Raw genomic sequence first — 10034 nt, 5'->3', positions numbered from 1 at the left:
TGATTCCATGCCAGCCTTTAAGTGTCTAATTCAAACTCTGCTTCCTACTTCTTAACTCACCTTTTGGATTTGGTCTTACTAATAGGTGAACTTTGGTTTGACCTGTCATGGCCTCTTGTTACTTTTTCTCAGATCATGACTCAGATTGCTGCTGTTTTCCTTGGGAAGAATCTTCCCTCAGGTCCCCAGTGCTTGCCTTCTGTCTACAATCCTAGATGGCAAGAGTATTCAAGAGAAAAGCAATATTTCCCCAAACCTGGCGAAGGGGAGGTGTGTTTCTAAATGTCACATTCCAAATTGCTCAATGTAGACCATTAAAATGAAGCCCCATCCCTAATCTCCACACAGGCAGAACCACACTCTTTAGTGTTAGGTTCTGTCTCTCTGTGGGGAAATGTAAGATGTACTTGGCCTAAGCAGATAGCCCCATCTTGGCTCCCTGGATCCTCCACCCATAAGAAACACAGACCCTGTCTTTGAATTGGTGAAGCACTTGTCAAAAGTGCTTGAGTTGGAAGTGGCAAAGGGGTGGGGGGAAGGCAAGGCTGACTCTAGGAACAGTCACTTCTCACCCAATCCCACCCCACCTTTATGTGGACAATTGAATAGACTTCTGGTTGTCAACCAACCTTACAATTTCTGACCATTTCTCCACAAAGTCTCAGCACAAATTTCCCTTCTTCCATCATGTTTTGATTCACAGTATGACTGGCCCCCATTTTTCTCTCCACACATCCTGATTTATCATTTCCAGGTGTGGCCTTTCTACCACAGCTCCATAGAAAAGCTTAAATTGGTTCTCTCTCTTAACAATATATTTTCCTCCCTATCTATCCTTCCCCCTTCCTCACATAAGCAGATTTCTTCTTCTTCTTCTTCTTCTTCTTCTTCTTCTTCTTCTTCTTCTTCTTCTTCTTCTTCTTCTTCTTCTTCTTCTTCTTCTTCTTCTCCTTATTCCTTCTTCTTCTCCCTTCTTCTTCTTCTTCTTCTTCTTCTTCTTCTTCTTCTTCTTCTTCTTTTTCTTCTTCTTCTTCTTCTTCTTCTTCTTCTTCTTCTTCTTCTTTTTCTTCTTCTTCTTCTTCTTCTTCTTCTTCTTCTTCTTCTTCTTCTTCTTCTTCTTCTCTCTCTCTCTCTCTCTCTCTCTCTCTCTCTCTCTCTCTCTCTCTCCTTTCCTCCTCCCTCCCTTTCTTAATATTGTACTATACTTAAGGTCACCAGAACATGGTTCTGTGTTAAAAGAAAAGAAAGAACGGTGATGTTCTTAATGAGCCTTTTAGTCCCACTGAGAATTCCCAACTACCTTGCCCATACCAGATTCAGCTATTGCCTATAATTATCCCATTTTCCATATGGAGTGTGCTACGTTGAAAGATTCATTGATCTCCAGTGGCATATGTTTATTTCCTTACATACCAATTCTTTGTTTATTCATTTCCCACCTCAAAAAATTCCTCTCTGCTCCTTAATTTTATACCACTCAGCTAGCCTCTCCAGACTAAGATTCCCCCAGTGTTTAAATGAAAACATAAGCTGACTCTTTGAGAGCCTGAAAGAAAGGAATAATCCAATGGTGATTTGCAGTATGATAGAATCTTCTTCATCCTCTTTGCATCCTCAGGAGAAAATATCATATTCATAGCTGCCCCCAGATGAGGATGGAAAGACACAAAGACAGAACGACCTTTTCTTTTTATAATTGGGTTTCCCCATGAAGCTTACTGGGTGACCATTTTTATGGAAATGCTCAACATTTTAAGATGATTTAACCATCTAGCCTTCCAGTATACAATGAGTTACTTGTCATTATAAAATTATGAAAATCATTCAATTATCATTACATTTTCATATCACTTAGCCCTTTTCAGAATAAACATCCACTCATTTGATTCTCATGGATTTTTTCATTATTATTATAAAAATTATGTGGCTCCATGTTATTTATATAAGTTGCGTGGTCTTCAGTTTCTCATCACAAAAAAAGGGATTATACTAAATGTCTCTCAAGTTTCCTCCAGCTATGACATTCTAAGCTTACATAATTCTAAGTTAATAAGCGCTCAATGAACATTTACTAAATGAATGAACAATTGTAGTCTTTCACTTTTCTAGGTGATTTAGGATATAAAATTAAGAACAATATGTGATCTCTGACTTGATGGCGCTTACAATCTAATAGGAGACACACAAGATTTGTACACAAATAAATATAATACAAAACAGAATGTAAAGGAGCAATGAGAGAGATAGAAAGTGGAGGTGATCAAAGAAGGGAGATTTGACTTTGAGAGTAACCAAAGGCTTCATGGGGGGGATGGGAGAAGGGGGATGATTGGAATTTCAGCTGAGCCTTGAAAGATTAATGTGTCATGAAATATTTACAATTCATCTCCTACTACCAAGCCAAAAAAAGAAATTCCACACTCAAATACAAATCAATTTCTCAAAAATATTGTTCCATTTGAATTTTCATTTTCTTCCTTTTGTTTGATCTTTTGAATTGTTGAACCTCAGAATTGGAAGGGACCCCAGAGACCATCTGGTCCAGCCTGTACTTGAACAAGAATCCTTTCTACAACATTCACAATAAGAAGCCATCCATGCCTTACTTGAAGCAGCAAAAAAGGTCAAACCCTTGAAATAGGTACTCCAGATATGTTTATCTTCATGCTTACAAGAATTTTTTTAAAAACACCTGAGGTAGGGGTAAAAGACTTGTCCAAGGAGAGCCTGTAAATTAGCCACACCATCAGGACTAGACTCTAGGTCCTGGTTTGGGCCAGACTTCTTTCTATTATGCAGAAAGGTAACAGAATATGGTGGCAAGTCCTTGTGCTTGGAGTCAGGAGAGACCTGGACTCAAATACCTCCTGACACTCTATGGCCATGGTTAAATCTTTTAACTTCTCTGAACCTCAGTTTCCTCATCTGTAAAATGGTGACCAAAAGGCAAAAGTGTTTGTGAAGATTAAATGAGATAAAATATGTAAAAGTCAGGTAATCAATACACATTAATTAAGTGTTTACCATGCCAAGACATGGTGCCAAGCGCAAGAGATACAAAGAAAGGCAAAAGATAGTGCCTGCTCTTAAGGTACTCCCATTTTAATGGACGGAACAACATGCAAACAACCATGTACAATCAAGGATATACAGGATAAATTGAACAATCAGCAGAGAGAAGACTAGCATTAAGGGTGATCTGATGCAACCTATACTTGAACAAGAAACCTTTCTGCAACATTCACGATAAGGGGCCATCCAGTCTTGACTTGAACAACCCCAGTGACAGAGGTCAAACTCTTGAAATAGGTACAGCAGGTACTTTTATCTTCATGCTTACATGAATTGAAAACAAAACGTGTGTGTGTGTGTGTGTGTGTGTGTGTGTGTGTATGTGTGTAGTTGAAGATAATCAACAGAAAGAAGGGAAAGGATTGGGAAAGACACTGTAGAAGGTGGAATTTTAGCTAGGTCTTAAAGGAAGCCAAGGAAATCCATGAAGCAGAGACGAATAGCAAAAACATTACAGACTTGGAAAACAGCGCTTTGTTACCCCTTAAAGTAATATATGTCAGTTGTCATTACTGTTACTCCACCACTTTATATGCTTCTCTCTATCATGGCATAGTTCATATCCTAGTACTACAAATACTATTATAGTGAAAACATTTACCCCCAGAAGATGACTCATTTATTTCAAGCAACATTTAATACAACAAAAGATTTTGGATTGGCTCTCCCTTAGAGAATGCTGAAATCAAATTTGATTAAAGTTAAAAAAGAAAGCTTATGTGACTTGATCCAAGGGCACATGAAGAGTCTATCAGTCCTTTACAGAGAACGATTCTCTGAGATAGAGATTAGTACCCTTCAAAGAGCACTGGATTTGGAGTCAGAAGAAGTGGTCTTGATTATCTGACTAGCTATGTGCTATACGTGAGTATGGACAAGTGATTTGACTTCTCTGGGCCTCAATCTCATTCTCTATAAAATGGTAAAATAATACACTACCTCACAGGGTTGTTTGCAAAATGCCTTGGAAACCTTAATATGCTATATAAACATAAGACATTTTTATTATAGCTCTTGTACCACTTGGCATAATGGAAATTGCCCTATAAGTCATGAGTGTGTGTTATGGTGACCCACTATTTCCCACCTTCATTGAAGAAAAAATAAGAGATTGCATGCTTAAACTATAGTACAAAAGACGAGTCTATTTCCTTAGATACTCAGGAAAAGCCAATAATCAATTCATAGAATCATAGTTTTGAGCTGATAGGGACCTTAGAGGCTACGAAATTCAAATACCTCATTTTACAAATGAGGAAACTGAGGCCCAAGTTCACACAGCATTTGAAGCAAGATTCAAACCCAAACCTTTCTGATGTCAAGCTATCCACTATGCCACTGGAGGATTTTAGTAATTGGACATACTTTATTCAGTCTGGAATCTAAAGATTAAGAATGGACTAGATCAGGGGTGTTAAACATGTGACATGACCCACCAACTGCACTCAGCCCACAGCTCCCCTGAGTGTGCCCAAAACTGTATTAAAGTGTATCTGGGAAACATTTAAATAAACAAATAAATAAAGATACAATAAAACAACGATAATGTCAATGTGTAGTTTTCTAAGTCAATCTACAGCCCACAGTGCTTCTTAAAGTTTGGTAGACACCACTTCTGCTTGATACCACTAAACCAGATGATATGTCAGAGTACCTCGTTTCCATAAAATTTCATTGTTTCCAGAGTTGGTCCTATATGTCCGTGAAATATAATTTTCAGATGCTTTGCCTTGTGCAAATGAGATTTCTTTTTAACTTGTTTAAATCTATTTCTAAGAGCTGGCTCTGTACATCTTCAACTCTCACTTGGGTCCTATTGGAGTTTGCATTCTCCCTTCCTCTCTCTCTCTCTCTCTCTCTCTCTCTCTCTCTCTCTCTCTCTCTCTCCTTAGAGTAGCACTTTGTCCAAATTCCCTCTCTTTAAGGGTTTGCTTTATTCTTCTAACTACCATATGCCTACCAGCTCAAGCTTCCTTTTATGACTATATTAACACTAAGATTGCCCTGTCGATATTACAGGATGCATCTCCCAGCTCTCAGGCATCTCCTCTCTCTCTTTAACTCTGTAGTGCTATGTAATTCTCCCTATCACCACCTCCATCTCCATGAATCCAATGCCATTACTCTCAGTGCTCAGGATTTTACTCAGTAAGATTATTATCTTTCATCATTATTCCATTTAAGTGAGTTCACGCACAAAAGGCGAAGGAAGTAAACTATTGCAAGGGCCCATTTCTAATGGAGTAAGGGGGAACACTCTAATCTTTCCAGTGCAGAAGATGTGTGCGTTGTTTGTTGTGAGTAGCCCCCAGGGAGGGAGATATTTCAAGTACAGCATTCACGTGGCACATTTTTCAATTAGACAATATACTGTATGGCATTTCCCTTCCTCCCCCTACTCCTACTCTTTTATTACCACATGACTTCATCCCCCTGTGTGACTGACAGAGCCCATTGGACTCGACACTGATAAAAAACAGCTGTGGGAGAAAAAATTGCAATTTAGAAAACAATTAAGACCATCAATTTCAATTCATTTAGTTAGCCAGAAAAGAGCTCTTTCGAAGAGGTAACTCAATCCACAGTGGTCATGGATTGAAGGGCAAGGAGCTCCATTATCTCCAGTTTGCACTGCAGAGGAATGCATCTTAACTCATTATGGAAGGGGTTTGTCAAAGGTCTAAGCCCTATGGGTAAGACATCACAAAGCTCTCCATAACAAAAGCTGAAGAATAAACCACTGTAAATTTTCCCAATTTCTCCTAATTTTTAAAAGCATTCTTCACCCCTATTCTTTCTGAATGCTTAAGAATCTGAGCTGTTTCCTGAAAAAAATGTTTATTTCACTCCATCAAATGCTCTCCATATGCTAGTTAGTTATTAGAAGAACCTTGATTCACTATTAAGGATTCCTTCCGAAATGCCAATGGCTTAGGGAAGGATAGTAAACAGAACATAAGTTCTTTGAGAGCAAGAGCTGTTTCAATTTTGTCTTTGTATTCCAAGCACCTTGCACAGTGACCAGCATACAGTAGGTGATTAATAGATGCTTATTGGAAAATAAATGTTCGTCCATTGGGCTATGGCTAAAAAAAGTTATGGTACAAGAATGGAACAGAATATTACTACACAGTACCAAACAATGAGTATAAATAATACAGTGAAGCTTGGGAAGAATTATATTAACTAATTCAAGGTGAAGTATCAGGAAAACAATATACACAATAACTAAAAGAACACAGATAGAACAGTAAGAACAAAATAATTGAACATGAATGCTGTTAAATCATAATGACCAAGGTTGACCCCAAAGGAAAGATTTGAAAACATATCTTCCTTCTTTTCAGAGGTAGGTAACTAAAGGTGTAGAACACTACCTATAATGCCAGATGGAGTTGATATATTGGTAGATTTTGCTGAGATTTTTTCCCCTTTTTTAAAAAATCCTTTCACATTCATTTGGGATGGCATTCTGGGAGGGAAAGGAAGAAAGAAATATGTTGGAAAATGTGAATGATATAAAAAGGAGATGTCAAACATTTTGGGGGAAAAAAAGAAATGTTTATTGGATTAAATGAGTGTGTGAGAACTGATTCTTTTTCTTTATTAGACACCGAGTGATCACTGACTGCATGCCTGACACAGTAGCAGAGGTACTGAGCCTTGATGAGCCATGCAATAGAGCTTCTCATAGCTGGGATCTTATTAACAGAAATCCTGAATGGAAAAAGTAAATTTGAAGACTAACAAGGACTTCTTATGACAACTCCTCCTCTCTTTCAGGAAAAAAACAAGTCTCCATTAAAAAGTTTCCCAAGCTTTAATCAAGAATTTCTGACTGCACATTAAACTATCAAACAGTGACATTATAGATCAGCAATTATTCGTGCTTAAAAAGACCCTTGGAGGGGATCTTGTCCAGCCCTCTTGTTTCAGCAATATGGAAACTAAATACTGTCCTGAAGGTTAAGTGATTTGTCCAAGGTCCAAGAGCCAGGATTAGAATCCACATCGCCTGGCTCTCTGTCCAGGGCTCTTTGCCTCATATCTTGATCCCAGTACTCTTAAAAAAAAAGAAAGTTACAATGGGGAGGTAGATCCCTAGGATCCTCTCTCCCAGTCCTTCATCTCTCACCCCACACTGCTGCCTATAAATTCTATGGATAAACACCTACTTTCCAATAAGCATTAAGTACCTACTATATGGCAGTCACTGTGGCAGGTATTGGGTATCCAAGGACAGGGATGAAAAAGTTCCTGACCTCAAAGAGCTTATATTATGTTCATCTTCCTTCCCTAAGTCATTGGCACTTCAGAAGGAATCCTTAATAGTGAAATCAACAGGAAACCAGCTTCTGCATATACTGCTGGAAGCTGACCAAGGACTTGCGATCATGTAGGTGTCTTTATTTTCCTTCATCCCCCATTTCTTTCAAGTGAGTAGGGATAGTCATTAGACCAGGAGTGGGGAACCTGTGGCCTCGGGGCCACATATGGCCCTTGAGGCATGTGGCTCTCTAGGTCCTCAAGTGTAGTTACTTGAGGACCTAGAGGGCCACATGTAGCCTCGAGGCCACAGGTTCCCCACCCCTGCACTAGACCCTTGATTTCATTGATATAGAGGTCACTCCTAAATGAGAAAAATTCCTCTACCAATGGCAGCTAGGTGGCACAGTGGATAGAGTGCTGGGCCCAGACTCAAGAAGACCTGAGTTCAAAGCCAGCCTCAGATATTTGCTAGCTATGTGACACTAAGCAAAGCACTTAACATCTATCTGCCCCAGTTTCTACAACTGTAAAATGGGGGGAAGAATAGTACCCACCTCCCCAGGTTGTTATGAGGATTAAATGAGGTACCATTTGCAAAGCACTTAGCATAGGGCCTGCATGTAGTAAGTGCTTAATAAATGCTTGTTACCTTCCCTTCCTCCAAGGCAGGCTAATGCCTTCTCTATATCTTATATTTTTAGAGAGTTTGGACTTTGGACAATGCACAGATATTTTTTCCAGTCTGCTTACCACATGAACAAGAGGAGGCTTTTGAAGTTCACAGCATCCTAGACTATTATGTTCTGTCTCTCAGGGTTGCCCACTCACCATGGATCATCCTTCCTTTAAGACACGCTCCCTTTCTCCCATTGGTGAATTCCTTCTGGAGGGGCCCAGTTTGACCCGCCTTCTTCATTCTCTTCTTGTTCTGTTCCTGATTTCCTCTAGACTTTAAAATTATACCCCTTTCCCCCATCCATCTGCCTTTTCTGCTCTCCTTTATATACTGCCTTCCCCTATTAGAATTAGAATGTAAGCACTTTTAGGGCCAGGGCTGTCTTCTTTTCTGCTTGCATCTCTTTCTTTCTCTAGCAACTTAGCACAGTTTCTGGCCCATAGTAAGTGCTTAAAATGCTTGTTTCCTTCCTTGCTTCCACCAAGACTCCTTCACCTAAGTCAGGAAAGAACAGACACAATAAACACAGAAGCAACATCAAAGAAAATGCTCTTGGTTTCATGCTGATCGTGGTGCAGAGAGTAAACCATTGGCTCTGGCTCTGGCTCTCCGCACCAGGAGACTCACAGCTGTCCTTGCCTCATCCCTGAAGCACAGCCAGGCCAGAAAGAGCATCCAAGTCATCAAGTTAGTGCCTTTTATAAGCATTCTTAGTTCTGCCTCAGGAGCCAATTGAAAAGCTCTTTCTTCTTCACATAGTATGTAGACCGAAAAAAGTTATCTTTGTGTCCTCCAAAGTCCACATGGGAATTCCATTTTAGCCTAGCATCCTACACATGTTCATAAGGCCTGAGGTTGCCAGTTTCCTGTTATATTAGTAAAACAAGAGGATCATACCGGAGATGTAGCAAATGAGATTATAATTAAAAACCAAGTGCATATTACAAACAGTAAGACAAGTCAAAAAAAGCAAGCATTTATCAAGCACCTACTATATGCCAAGCACTTAGCATAGTGCCTATCACATAGTAGCCACTTAATAAATGTTAATTGAATGAATAAATGTTAAACTATGAAGATCCAAAGACCAAAAAAAAAAGGTCCTTGCTCTCAAGAAGTTCACAGTCTAACTGAGGAAACCATGTAAATTATTATGTTTATAAACATGACTGTATAAACAACCGGGTTCTCTGGGAGAAAGAAAAAAAAGCATGCATGTACCATACACTCTTTTAAATTTAAACTGCATTATTAATAATAACATTATTATTATTATTAAGTCTTAGACAATCAATAAAACAGTAAATCAAGCCCTGATCTGTAAGTCTGCTTATTTCTGAGGTGTTCATGCCCGAATTGAAATATTAAATATCGACTAACACAAGCTAATTAGATCTGGGTCCAGGACATTTCTGCTTATAGCTCTTCTGAAAGGAAAAAAGTGGTATTGGTGTTTTTACCCACTATAGTCTCTGTAGGTCATTTCAGGACAGAGTTAAGGAACTCAAATTCAGGGGAACAACTGTGAAGTTTATCCCAACCATCCAGTCTTCTTTGTCTAGAGAAACCAGGCCAAGGGTGTTGTGATATAAGATGCCTAATTCTTCTGGGGCCTGTGCTTGTGCCAAAACTACCCAGATTCCTGCCATCCTGACAGGCACCAGCCCCACTAGTCACCAAGAAACCCTAGAGCTTGTTCACAAAAGGAAACTTATTTTCCCACAGAAAGCAATCAGAAGAGCCCTGGACATCTAAAAAGATCTGGAACTGAGAGTGTGAGAGTGGGCTTCAGATGTGGTTGAAGGTCGCAGTAAGGTCTTTATTTCTTCTTGCTGAAGTTCCTTTGGAGCTTAAACTCTGCTTGTTTATTCATTCCATCAAAGTACAACAGAACCCCCTGTCGGGAAGCATCTAGCAGCAGCAAAGCAGTACCTACTATAAACTCCAAGCCATCCTTTGCTCTCATTTGAACTGGAGGTCCTTTCATGGATTCTTCAGAGCTTCTTTCATGAACCAA

This window comes from Trichosurus vulpecula, chromosome 4, assembly GCF_011100635.1.
Source record: "Trichosurus vulpecula isolate mTriVul1 chromosome 4, mTriVul1.pri, whole genome shotgun sequence".
NCBI lineage: Eukaryota > Metazoa > Chordata > Mammalia > Diprotodontia > Phalangeridae > Trichosurus > Trichosurus vulpecula.
The sequence above is the reverse complement of the archived record's forward strand: the minus strand, read 5'-3'. Positions refer to the sequence as shown.